The following is a 13,256-nucleotide window of genomic DNA, read 5'->3' as shown; positions in this document are numbered from 1 at the left end:
TAAAAGAAGATTTCTACCTAGTGGGGACAACACTTTGAAAGAGACAAGAAGATTTACTTAGATACTATCCCAGCTCACGAGACGAGGACATCTCAAATCTTTGAAGTAGGGGAGATTGTAAGTCCCTCCCAAGCCGTGTATATATGTGTCTCTTTTAATATAGTTTTCAAGAAGGAAAGAGAGTGCACTTAGAGAAGAGTGAGACAATAAGGCTAGAAACGTTAGGAAAGTGTTAGAATAAAAATATTAGCTCCAAAAATCCTAAAAGAAATAAGAAGATAAGAATAGTTCTTTTAAGAGATAAGTATCTCCAAAAATAGAAATTCCAATTTAGGCGACAAGAGGTTGTATTTAGAGTACTTTTACATATTTAGAGTCCATGCATTCTATCATAGGTTAGATTGCATGAAGCATCACCCTTGCTTGTCTAAAAATCATAAGAAATGCCAAATTAGTTGGAAGCACTGTTGTCAATCTAACCACCACTAGAACTAGAGTCAGTTATGGGATGCATGAAAGTACACCTTCATGAAAGGTTTTATATTCTAGGATTTTGAGAGGATAAAATGAATGAATTTTTGCAGCTAACCCCAGCAAGGAAGACCCTAAAAGAATACCACCAAACTTTTGCTAAAATTCTTCGAATAGCTCCAGAGATGGATGAGGTAACTCTTCTCCATCGATTCATTTGGAAGCTTAATCTACCTTTGAATAACCTCATCAAGAATGTAAAACCATCCTCTTTTTCAAAAGCCATAATTATAGCCAGAGACTATGATAAAGTTCTTTTTATATAGAAAGTGTCGAGAAGGACATGAGTCCTTCCATGTTAATCAAGAAGAGGTCCCCTAATTCAAGAGGAACATCAAGCCCACCCTTGGCTATAAGGAATCATGAGCTAGAGTAAAAATCAGGTCAAGAAATAGGGATAGCAGAGTTAAAGATAATCGAATTCAACAAGTCTTTCTATAAGTAAATAGAAGATGATTGGTGCAAGATTCATGTAAAGTAGTAACGTGCATGATGAATAGAGGTATTCTACAAGACAATACTAATATTATGAAATTGCTATCATAGGTTAGATTGCGTAAAGCATCACCCTTGCTTGTCTAAAAATCGTAAGAAATGCCAAATTAGTTGGAAGCACTATTGTCAATCTAACCACCACTGGAACTAGAATCAGTTATGGGATGCCATGAAAGTACACCTTCGTGAAAGGTTTTGTCCTCTAGGATTTTGAGAGGATAAAATGAATGAACTTTTGCAGCCAACCCAAGCAAGGAACACCCTAAAAGAATACCACCAAACTTTTGCTAAAACTCTTCGATTAGCTCCAGAGAAGGATGAGGTAACTCTTCTCCATCGATTCATTTGGAAGCTTAATCTACCTTTAATAACCTCATCAAGAATGTAGAACCATCCTCTATTTCAAAAGCCATAATTATATCCGGAGACTATGATGAAGTTCTTTTTATATAGAAAGTGTCGAGAAGGACATGAGTCCTTCCATGTTAATCAAGAAGAGGTCCCCTAATTCAAGAGGAACGTCAAGCCCACCCTTGGCTACAAGGAATCATGAGCTAGAGCAAAAATTAGGTCAAGAAATAGAGATAGCAGGGTTAAAGATAATCGAATTCAACAAGTATTTCTATAAGTAAATAGAAGATGATTGGTGCAAGATTCATGTGAAGTAATGTGCATGATGAATAGAGGTATTCTACAAGACGATACTAAGATTATGAAATTGCTATCATAGGTTATATTGCATAAAGGATTGATTCCATTACGTTTTTCCATTATAATTCTTTAAGTACCATATTACATGGGGCATATTACATGGGGGTTTAGAATAAGGAATTCGAAGGTTCATATCATATGAGAGGTATATGGATGCATGAAATTAGGATAATAAGGCCAATTCACTTGAGAATAATAAAGACATGAAATAAAGGACTCTTTAACAACAATGTTTAGATAAAAGAAGATTTCTACCTAGTGGGGACAACACTTTGAAAGAGACAAGAAGATTTACTTAGATACTATCCCAGCTCACGAGACGAGGACATCTCAAATCTTTGAAGTAGGGGAGATTGTAAGTCCCTCCCAAGCCGTGTATATATGTGTCTCTTTTAATATAGTTTTCAAGAAGGAAAGAGAGTGCACTTAGAGAAGAGTGAGACAATAAGGCTAGAAACGTTAGGAAAGTGTTAGAATAAAAATATTAGCTCCAAAAATCCTAAAAGAAATAAGAAGATAAGAAAAGTTCTTTTAAGAGATAAGTATCTCCAAAAATAGAAATTCCAATTTAGGCGACAGGAGGTTGTATTTAGAGTACTTTTACATATTTAGAGTCCATGCATTCTATCATAGGTTAGATTGCATGAAGCATCACCCTTGCTTGTCTAAAAATCATAAGAAATGCCAAATTAGTTGGAAGCACTGTTGTCAATCTAACCACCACTAGAACTAGAGTCAGTTATGGGATGCATGAAAGTACACCTTCATGAAAGGTTTTATATTCTAGGATTTTGAGAGGATAAAATGAATGAATTTTTGCAGCTAACCCCAGCAAGGAAGACCCTAAAAGAATACCACCAAACTTTTGCTAAAATTCTTCGAATAGCTCCAGAGATGGATGAGGTAACTCTTCTCCATCGATTCATTTGGAAGCTTAATCTACCTTTGAATAACCTCATCAAGAATGTAAAACCATCCTCTTTTTCAAAAGCCATAATTATAGCCAGAGACTATGATAAAGTTCTTTTTATATAGAAAGTGTCGAGAAGGACATGAGTCCTTCCATGTTAATCAAGAAGAGGTCCCCTAATTCAAGAGGAACATCAAGCCCACCCTTGGCTATAAGGAATCATGAGCTAGAGTAAAAATCAGGTCAAGAAATAGGGATAGCAGAGTTAAAGATAATCGAATTCAACAAGTCTTTCTATAAGTAAATAGAAGATGATTGGTGCAAGATTCATGTAAAGTAGTAACGTGCATGATGAATAGAGGTATTCTACAAGACAATACTAATATTATGAAATTGCTATCATAGGTTAGATTGCGTAAAGCATCACCCTTGCTTGTCTAAAAATCGTAAGAAATGCCAAATTAGTTGGAAGCACTATTGTCAATCTAACCACCACTGGAACTAGAATCAGTTATGGGATGCCATGAAAGTACACCTTCGTGAAAGGTTTTGTCCTCTAGGATTTTGAGAGGATAAAATGAATGAACTTTTGCAGCCAACCCAAGCAAGGAACACCCTAAAAGAATACCACCAAACTTTTGCTAAAACTCTTCGATTAGCTCCAAAGAAGGATGAGGTAACTCTTCTCCATCGATTCATTTGGAAGCTTAATCTACCTTTAATAACCTCATCAAGAATGTAGAACCATCCTCTATTTCAAAAGCCATAATTATATCTGGAGACTATGATAAAGTTCTTTTTATATAGAAAGTGTCGAGAAGGACATGAGTCCTTCCATGTTAATCAAGAAGAGGTCCCCTAATTCAAGAGGAACGTCAAGCCCACCCTTGGCTACAAGGAATCATGAGCTAGAGCAAAAATTAGGTCAAGAAATAGAGATAGCAGGGTTAAAGATAATCGAATTCAACAAGTATTTCTATAAGTAAATAGAAGATGATTGGTGCAAGATTCATGTGAAGTAATGTGCATGATGAATAGAGGTATTCTACAAGACGATACTAAGATTATGAAATTGCTATCATAGGTTATATTGCATAAAGGATTGATTCCATTACGTTTTTCCATTATAATTCTTTAAGTACCATATTACATGGGGCATATTACATGGGGGTTTAGAATAAGGAATTCGAAGGTTCATATCATATGAGAGGTATATGGATGCATGAAATTAGGATAATAAGGCCAATTCACTTGAGAATAATAAAGACATGAAATAAAGGACTCTTTAACAACAATGTTTAGATAAAAGAAGATTTCTACCTAGTGGGTACAACACTTTGAAAGAGACAAGAAGATTTACTTAGATACTATCCCAGCTCACGAGACGAGGACATCTCAAATCTTTGAAGTAGGGGAGATTGTAAGTCCCTCCCAAGCCGTGTATATATGTGTCTCTTTTAATATAGTTTTCAAGAAGGAAAGAGAGTGCACTTAGAGAAGAGTGAGACAATAAGGCTAGAAACGTTAGGAAAGTGTTAGAATAAAAATATTAGCTCCAAAAATCCTAAAAGAAATAAGAAGATAAGAAAAGTTCTTTTAAGAGATAAGTATCTCCAAAAATAGAAATTCCAATTTAGGCGACAGGAGGTTGTATTTAGAGTACTTTTACATATTTAGAGTCCATGCATTCTATCATAGGTTAGATTGCATGAAGCATCACCCTTGCTTGTCTAAAAATCATAAGAAATGCCAAATTAGTTGGAAGCACTGTTGTCAATCTAACCACCACTAGAACTAGAGTCAGTTATGGGATGCATGAAAGTACACCTTCATGAAAGGTTTTATATTCTAGGATTTTGAGAGGATAAAATGAATGAATTTTTGCAGCTAACCCCAGCAAGGAAGACCCTAAAAGAATACCACCAAACTTTTGCTAAAATTCTTCGAATAGCTCCAGAGATGGATGAGGTAACTCTTCTCCATCGATTCATTTGGAAGCTTAATCTACCTTTGAATAACCTCATCAAGAATGTAAAACCATCCTCTTTTTCAAAAGCCATAATTATAGCCAGAGACTATGATAAAGTTCTTTTTATATAGAAAGTGTCGAGAAGGACATGAGTCCTTCCATGTTAATCAAGAAGAGGTCCCCTAATTCAAGAGGAACATCAAGCCCACCCTTGGCTATAAGGAATCATGAGCTAGAGTAAAAATCAGGTCAAGAAATAGGGATAGCAGAGTTAAAGATAATCGAATTCGACAAGTCTTTCTATAAGTAAATAGAAGATGATTGGTGCAAGATTCATGTAAAGTAGTAACGTGCATGATGAATAGAGGTATTCTACAAGACAATACTAATATTATGAAATTGCTATCATAGGTTAGATTGCGTAAAGCATCACCCTTGCTTGTCTAAAAATCATAAGAAATGCCAAATTAGTTGGAAGCACTATTGTCAATCTAACCACCACTGGAACTAGAATCAGTTATGGGATGCCATGAAAGTACACCTTCGTGAAAGGTTTTGTCCTCTAGGATTTTGAGAGGATAAAATGAATGAACTTTTGCAGCCAACCCAAGCAAGGAACACCCTAAAAGAATACCACCAAACTTTTGCTAAAACTCTTCGATTAGCTCCAGAGAAGGATGAGGTAACTCTTCTCCATCGATTCATTTGGAAGCTTAATCTACCTTTAATAACCTCATCAAGAATGTAGAACCATCCTCTATTTCAAAAGCCATAATTATATCCGGAGACTATGATGAAGTTCTTTTTATATAGAAAGTGTCGAGAAGGACATGAGTCCTTCCATGTTAATCAAGAAGAGGTCCCCTAATTCAAGAGGAACGTCAAGCCCACCCTTGGCTACAAGGAATCATGAGCTAGAGCAAAAATTAGGTCAAGAAATAGAGATAGCAGGGTTAAAGATAATCGAATTCAACAAGTATTTCTATAAGTAAATAGAAGATGATTGGTGCAAGATTCATGTGAAGTAATGTGCATGATGAATAGAGGTATTCTACAAGACGATACTAAGATTATGAAATTGCTATCATAGGTTATATTGCATAAAGGATTGATTCCATTACGTTTTTCCATTATAATTCTTTAAGTACCATATTACATGGGGCATATTACATGGGGGTTTAGAATAAGGAATTCGAAGGTTCATATCATATGAGAGGTATATGGATGCATGAAATTAGGATAATAAGGCCAATTCACTTGAGAATAATAAAGACATGAAATAAAGGACTCTTTAACAACAATGTTTAGATAAAAGAAGATTTCTACCTAGTGGGGACAACACTTTGAAAGAGACAAGAAGATTTACTTAGATACTATCCCAGCTCACGAGACGAGGACATCTCAAATCTTTGAAGTAGGGGAGATTGTAAGTCCCTCCCAAGCCGTGTATATATGTGTCTCTTTTAATATAGTTTTCAAGAAGGAAAGAGAGTGCACTTAGAGAAGAGTGAGACAATAAGGCTAGAAACGTTAGGAAAGTGTTAGAATAAAAATATTAGCTCCAAAAATCCTAAAAGAAATAAGAAGATAAGAAAAGTTCTTTTAAGAGATAAGTATCTCCAAAAATAGAAATTCCAATTTAGGCGACAGGAGGTTGTATTTAGAGTACTTTTACATATTTAGAGTCCATGCATTCTATCATAGGTTAGATTGCATGAAGCATCACCCTTGCTTGTCTAAAAATCATAAGAAATGCCAAATTAGTTGGAAGCACTGTTGTCAATCTAACCACCACTAGAACTAGAGTCAGTTATGGGATGCATGAAAGTACACCTTCATGAAAGGTTTTATATTCTAGGATTTTGAGAGGATAAAATGAATGAATTTTTGCAGCTAACCCCAGCAAGGAAGACCCTAAAAGAATACCACCAAACTTTTGCTAAAATTCTTCGAATAGCTCCAGAGATGGATGAGGTAACTCTTCTCCATCGATTCATTTGGAAGCTTAATCTACCTTTGAATAACCTCATCAAGAATGTAAAACCATCCTCTTTTTCAAAAGCCATAATTATAGCCAGAGACTATGATAAAGTTCTTTTTATATAGAAAGTGTCGAGAAGGACATGAGTCCTTCCATGTTAATCAAGAAGAGGTCCCCTAATTCAAGAGGAACATCAAGCCCACCCTTGGCTATAAGGAATCATGAGCTAGAGTAAAAATCAGGTCAAGAAATAGGGATAGCAGAGTTAAAGATAATCGAATTCAACAAGTCTTTCTATAAGTAAATAGAAGATGATTGGTGCAAGATTCATGTAAAGTAGTAACGTGCATGATGAATAGAGGTATTCTACAAGACAATACTAATATTATGAAATTGCTATCATAGGTTAGATTGCGTAAAGCATCACCCTTGCTTGTCTAAAAATCGTAAGAAATGCCAAATTAGTTGGAAGCACTATTGTCAATCTAACCACCACTGGAACTAGAATCAGTTATGGGATGCCATGAAAGTACACCTTCGTGAAAGGTTTTGTCCTCTAGGATTTTGAGAGGATAAAATGAATGAACTTTTGCAGCCAACCCAAGCAAGGAACACCCTAAAAGAATACCACCAAACTTTTGCTAAAACTCTTCGATTAGCTCCAAAGAAGGATGAGGTAACTCTTCTCCATCGATTCATTTGGAAGCTTAATCTACCTTTAATAACCTCATCAAGAATGTAGAACCATCCTCTATTTCAAAAGCCATAATTATATCTGGAGACTATGATAAAGTTCTTTTTATATAGAAAGTGTCGAGAAGGACATGAGTCCTTCCATGTTAATCAAGAAGAGGTCCCCTAATTCAAGAGGAACGTCAAGCCCACCCTTGGCTACAAGGAATCATGAGCTAGAGCAAAAATTAGGTCAAGAAATAGAGATAGCAGGGTTAAAGATAATCGAATTCAACAAGTATTTCTATAAGTAAATAGAAGATGATTGGTGCAAGATTCATGTGAAGTAATGTGCATGATGAATAGAGGTATTCTACAAGACGATACTAAGATTATGAAATTGCTATCATAGGTTATATTGCATAAAGGATTGATTCCATTACGTTTTTCCATTATAATTCTTTAAGTACCATATTACATGGGGCATATTACATGGAGTTTTAGAATAAGGAATTCGAAGGTTCATATCATATGAGAGGTATATGGATGCATGAAATTAGGATAATAAGGCCAATTCACTTGAGAATAATAAAGACATGAAATAAAGGACTCTTTAACAACAATGTTTAGATAAAAGAAGATTTCTACCTAGTGGGGACAACACTTTGAAAGAGACAAGAAGATTTACTTAGATACTATCCCAGCTCACGAGACGAGGACATCTCAAATCTTTGAAGTAGGGGAGATTGTAAGTCCCTCCCAAGCCGTGTATATATGTGTCTCTTTTAATATAGTTTTCAAGAAGGAAAGAGAGTGCACTTAGAGAAGAGTGAGACAATAAGGCTAGAAACGTTAGGAAAGTGTTAGAATAAAAATATTAGCTCCAAAAATCCTAAAAGAAATAAGAAGATAAGAAAAGTTCTTTTAAGAGATAAGTATCTCCAAAAATAGAAATTCCAATTTAGGCGACAGGAGGTTGTATTTAGAGTACTTTTACATATTTAGAGTCCATGCATTCTATCATAGGTTAGATTGCATAAAGCATCACCCTTGCTTGTCTAAAAATCATAAGAAATGCCAAATTAGTTGGAAGCACTGTTGTCAATCTAACCACCACTAGAACTAGAGTCAGTTATGGGATGCATGAAAGTACACCTTCATGAAAGGTTTTATATTCTAGGATTTTGAGAGGATAAAATGAATGAATTTTTGCAGCTAACCCCAGCAAGGAAGACCCTAAAAGAATACCACCAAACTTTTGCTAAAATTCTTCGAATAGCTCCAGAGATGGATGAGGTAACTCTTCTCCATCGATTCATTTGGAAGCTTAATCTACCTTTGAATAACCTCATCAAGAATGTAAAATCATCCTCTTTTTCAAAAGCCATAATTATAGCCAGAGACTATGATAAAGTTCTTTTTATATAGAAAGTGTCGAGAAGGACATGAGTCCTTCCATGTTAATCAAGAAGAGGTCCCCTAATTCAAGAGGAACATCAAGCCCACCCTTGGCTATAAGGAATCATGAGCTAGAGTAAAAATCAGGTCAAAAAATAGGGATAGCAGAGTTAAAGATAATCGAATTCAACAAGTCTTTCTATAAGTAAATAGAAGATGATTGGTGCAAGATTCATGTAAAGTAGTAACGTGCATGATGAATAGAGGTATTCTACAAGACAATACTAATATTATGAAATTGCTATCATAGGTTAGATTGCGTAAAGCATCACCCTTGCTTGTCTAAAAATCGTAAGAAATGCCAAATTAGTTGGAAGCACTATTGTCAATCTAACCACCACTGGAACTAGAATCAGTTATGGGATGCCATGAAAGTACACCTTCGTGAAAGGTTTTGTCCTCTAGGATTTTGAGAGGATAAAATGAATGAACTTTTGCAGCCAACCCAAGCAAGGAACACCCTAAAAGAATACCACCAAACTTTTGCTAAAACTCTTCGATTAGCTCCAGAGAAGGATGAGGTAACTCTTCTCCATCGATTCATTTGGAAGCTTAATCTACCTTTAATAACCTCATCAAGAATGTAGAACCATCCTCTATTTCAAAAGCCATAATTATATCTGGAGACTATGATAAAGTTCTTTTTATATAGAAAGTGTCGAGAAGGACATGAGTCCTTCCATGTTAATCAAGAAGAGGTCCCCTAATTCAAGAGGAACGTCAAGCCCACCCTTGGCTACAAGGAATCATGAGCTAGAGCAAAAATTAGGTCAAGAAATAGAGATAGCAGGGTTAAAGATAATCGAATTCAACAAGTATTTCTATAAGTAAATAGAAGATGATTGGTGCAAGATTCATGTGAAGTAATGTGCATGATGAATAGAGGTATTCTACAAGACGATACTAAGATTATGAAATTGCTATCATAGGTTATATTGCATAAAGGATTGATTCCATTACGTTTTTCCATTATAATTCTTTAAGTACCATATTACATGGGGCATATTACATGGAGTTTTAGAATAAGGAATTCCAAGGTTCATATCATATGAGAGGTATATGGATGCATGAAATTAGGATAATAAGGCCAATTCACTTGAGAATAATAAAGACATGAAATAAAGGACTCTTTAACAACAATGTTTAGATAAAAGAAGATTTCTACCTAGTGGGGACAACACTTTGAAAGAGACAAGAAGATTTACTTAGATACTATCCCAGCTCACGAGACGAGGACATCTCAAATCTTTGAAGTAGGGGAGATTGTAAGTCCCTCCCAAGCCGTGTATATATGTGTCTCTTTTAATATAGTTTTCAAGAAGGAAAGAGAGTGCACTTAGAGAAGAGTGAGACAATAAGGCTAGAAACGTTAGGAAAGTGTTAGAATAAAAATATTAGCTCCAAAAATCCTAAAAGAAATAAGAAGATAAGAAAAGTTCTTTTAAGAGATAAGTATCTCCAAAAATAGAAATTCCAATTTAGGCGACAGGAGGTTGTATTTAGAGTACTTTTACATATTTAGAGTCCATGCATTCTATCATAGGTTAGATTGCATGAAGCATCACCCTTGCTTGTCTAAAAATCATAAGAAATGCCAAATTAGTTGGAAGCACTGTTGTCAATCTAACCACCACTAGAACTAGAGTCAGTTATGGGATGCATGAAAGTACACCTTCATGAAAGGTTTTATATTCTAGGATTTTGAGAGGATAAAATGAATGAATTTTTGCAGCTAACCCCAGCAAGGAAGACCCTAAAAGAATACCACCAAACTTTTGCTAAAATTCTTCGAATAGCTCCAGAGATGGATGAGGTAACTCTTCTCCATCGATTCATTTGGAAGCTTAATCTACCTTTGAATAACCTCATCAAGAATGTAAAACCATCCTCTTTTTCAAAAGCCATAATTATAGCCAGAGACTATGATAAAGTTCTTTTTATATAGAAAGTGTCGAGAAGGACATGAGTCCTTCCATGTTAATCAAGAAGAGGTCCCCTAATTCAAGAGGAACATCAAGCCCACCCTTGGCTATAAGGAATCATGAGCTAGAGTAAAAATCAGGTCAAGAAATAGGGATAGCAGAGTTAAAGATAATCGAATTCAACAAGTCTTTCTATAAGTAAATAGAAGATGATTGGTGCAAGATTCATGTAAAGTAGTAACGTGCATGATGAATAGAGGTATTCTACAAGACAATACTAATATTATGAAATTGCTATCATAGGTTAGATTGCGTAAAGCATCACCCTTGCTTGTCTAAAAATCGTAAGAAATGCCAAATTAGTTGGAAGCACTATTGTCAATCTAACCACCACTGGAACTAGAATCAGTTATGGGATGCCATGAAAGTACACCTTCGTGAAAGGTTTTGTCCTCTAGGATTTTGAGAGGATAAAATGAATGAACTTTTGCAGCCAACCCAAGCAAGGAACACCCTAAAAGAATACCACCAAACTTTTGCTAAAACTCTTCGATTAGCTCCAGAGAAGGATGAGGTAACTCTTCTCCATCGATTCATTTGGAAGCTTAATCTACCTTTAATAACCTCATCAAGAATGTAGAACCATCCTCTATTTCAAAAGCCATAATTATATCTGGAGACTATGATAAAGTTCTTTTTATATAGAAAGTGTCGAGAAGGACATGAGTCCTTCCATGTTAATCAAGAAGAGGTCCCCTAATTCAAGAGGAACGTCAAGCCCACCCTTGGCTACAAGGAATCATGAGCTAGAGCAAAAATTAGGTCAAGAAATAGAGATAGCAGGGTTAAAGATAATCGAATTCAACAAGTATTTCTATAAGTAAATAGAAGATGATTGGTGCAAGATTCATGTGAAGTAATGTGCATGATGAATAGAGGTATTCTACAAGACGATACTAAGATTATGAAATTGCTATCATAGGTTATATTGCATAAAGGATTGATTCCATTACGTTTTTCCATTATAATTCTTTAAGTACCATATTACATGGGGCATATTACATGGAGTTTTAGAATAAGGAATTCCAAGGTTCATATCATATGAGAGGTATATGGATGCATGAAATTAGGATAATAAGGCCAATTCACTTGAGAATAATAAAGACATGAAATAAAGGACTCTTTAACAACAATGTTTAGATAAAAGAAGATTTCTACCTAGTGGGGACAACACTTTGAAAGAGACAAGAAGATTTACTTAGATACTATCCCAGCTCACGAGACGAGGACATCTCAAATCTTTGAAGTAGGGGAGATTGTAAGTCCCTCCCAAGCCGTGTATATATGTGTCTCTTTTAATATAGTTTTCAAGAAGGAAAGAGAGTGCACTTAGAGAAGAGTGAGACAATAAGGCTAGAAACGTTAGGAAAGTGTTAGAATAAAAATATTAGCTCCAAAAATCCTAAAAGAAATAAGAAGATAAGAAAAGTTCTTTTAAGAGATAAGTATCTCCAAAAATAGAAATTCCAATTTAGGCGACAGGAGGTTGTATTTAGAGTACTTTTACATATTTAGAGTCCATGCATTCTATCATAGGTTAGATTGCATGAAGCATCACCCTTGCTTGTCTAAAAATCATAAGAAATGCCAAATTAGTTGGAAGCACTGTTGTCAATCTAACCACCACTAGAACTAGAGTCAGTTATGGGATGCATGAAAGTACACCTTCATGAAAGGTTTTATATTCTAGGATTTTGAGAGGATAAAATGAATGAATTTTTGCAGCTAACCCCAGCAAGGAAGACCCTAAAAGAATACCACCAAACTTTTGCTAAAATTCTTCGAATAGCTCCAGAGATGGATGAGGTAACTCTTCTCCATCGATTCATTTGGAAGCTTAATCTACCTTTGAATAACCTCATCAAGAATGTAAAACCATCCTCTTTTTCAAAAGCCATAATTATAGCCAGAGACTATGATAAAGTTCTTTTTATATAGAAAGTGTCGAGAAGGACATGAGTCCTTCCATGTTAATCAAGAAGAGGTCCCCTAATTCAAGAGGAACATCAAGCCCACCCTTGGCTATAAGGAATCATGAGCTAGAGTAAAAATCAGGTCAAGAAATAGGGATAGCAGAGTTAAAGATAATCGAATTCAACAAGTCTTTCTATAAGTAAATAGAAGATGATTGGTGCAAGATTCATGTAAAGTAGTAACGTGCATGATGAATAGAGGTATTCTACAAGACAATACTAATATTATGAAATTGCTATCATAGGTTAGATTGCGTAAAGCATCACCCTTGCTTGTCTAAAAATCGTAAGAAATGCCAAATTAGTTGGAAGCACTATTGTCAATCTAACCACCACTGGAACTAGAATCAGTTATGGGATGCCATGAAAGTACACCTTCGTGAAAGGTTTTGTCCTCTAGGATTTTGAGAGGATAAAATGAATGAACTTTTGCAGCCAACCCAAGCAAGGAACACCCTAAAAGAATACCACCAAACTTTTGCTAAAACTCTTCGATTAGCTCCAGAGAAGGATGAGGTAACTCTTCTCCATCGATTCATTTGGAAGCTTAATCTACCTTTAATAACCTCATCAA

The sequence above is a fragment of the Cibotium barometz genome, chromosome 57 (assembly GCF_041138505.1).
Source record: "Cibotium barometz isolate CiBa-2024 chromosome 57, ASM4113850v1, whole genome shotgun sequence".
In the NCBI taxonomy this organism is placed as follows: Eukaryota; Viridiplantae; Streptophyta; class Polypodiopsida; order Cyatheales; family Cibotiaceae; genus Cibotium; species Cibotium barometz.
Note: the sequence above shows the minus strand (reverse complement) of the source record.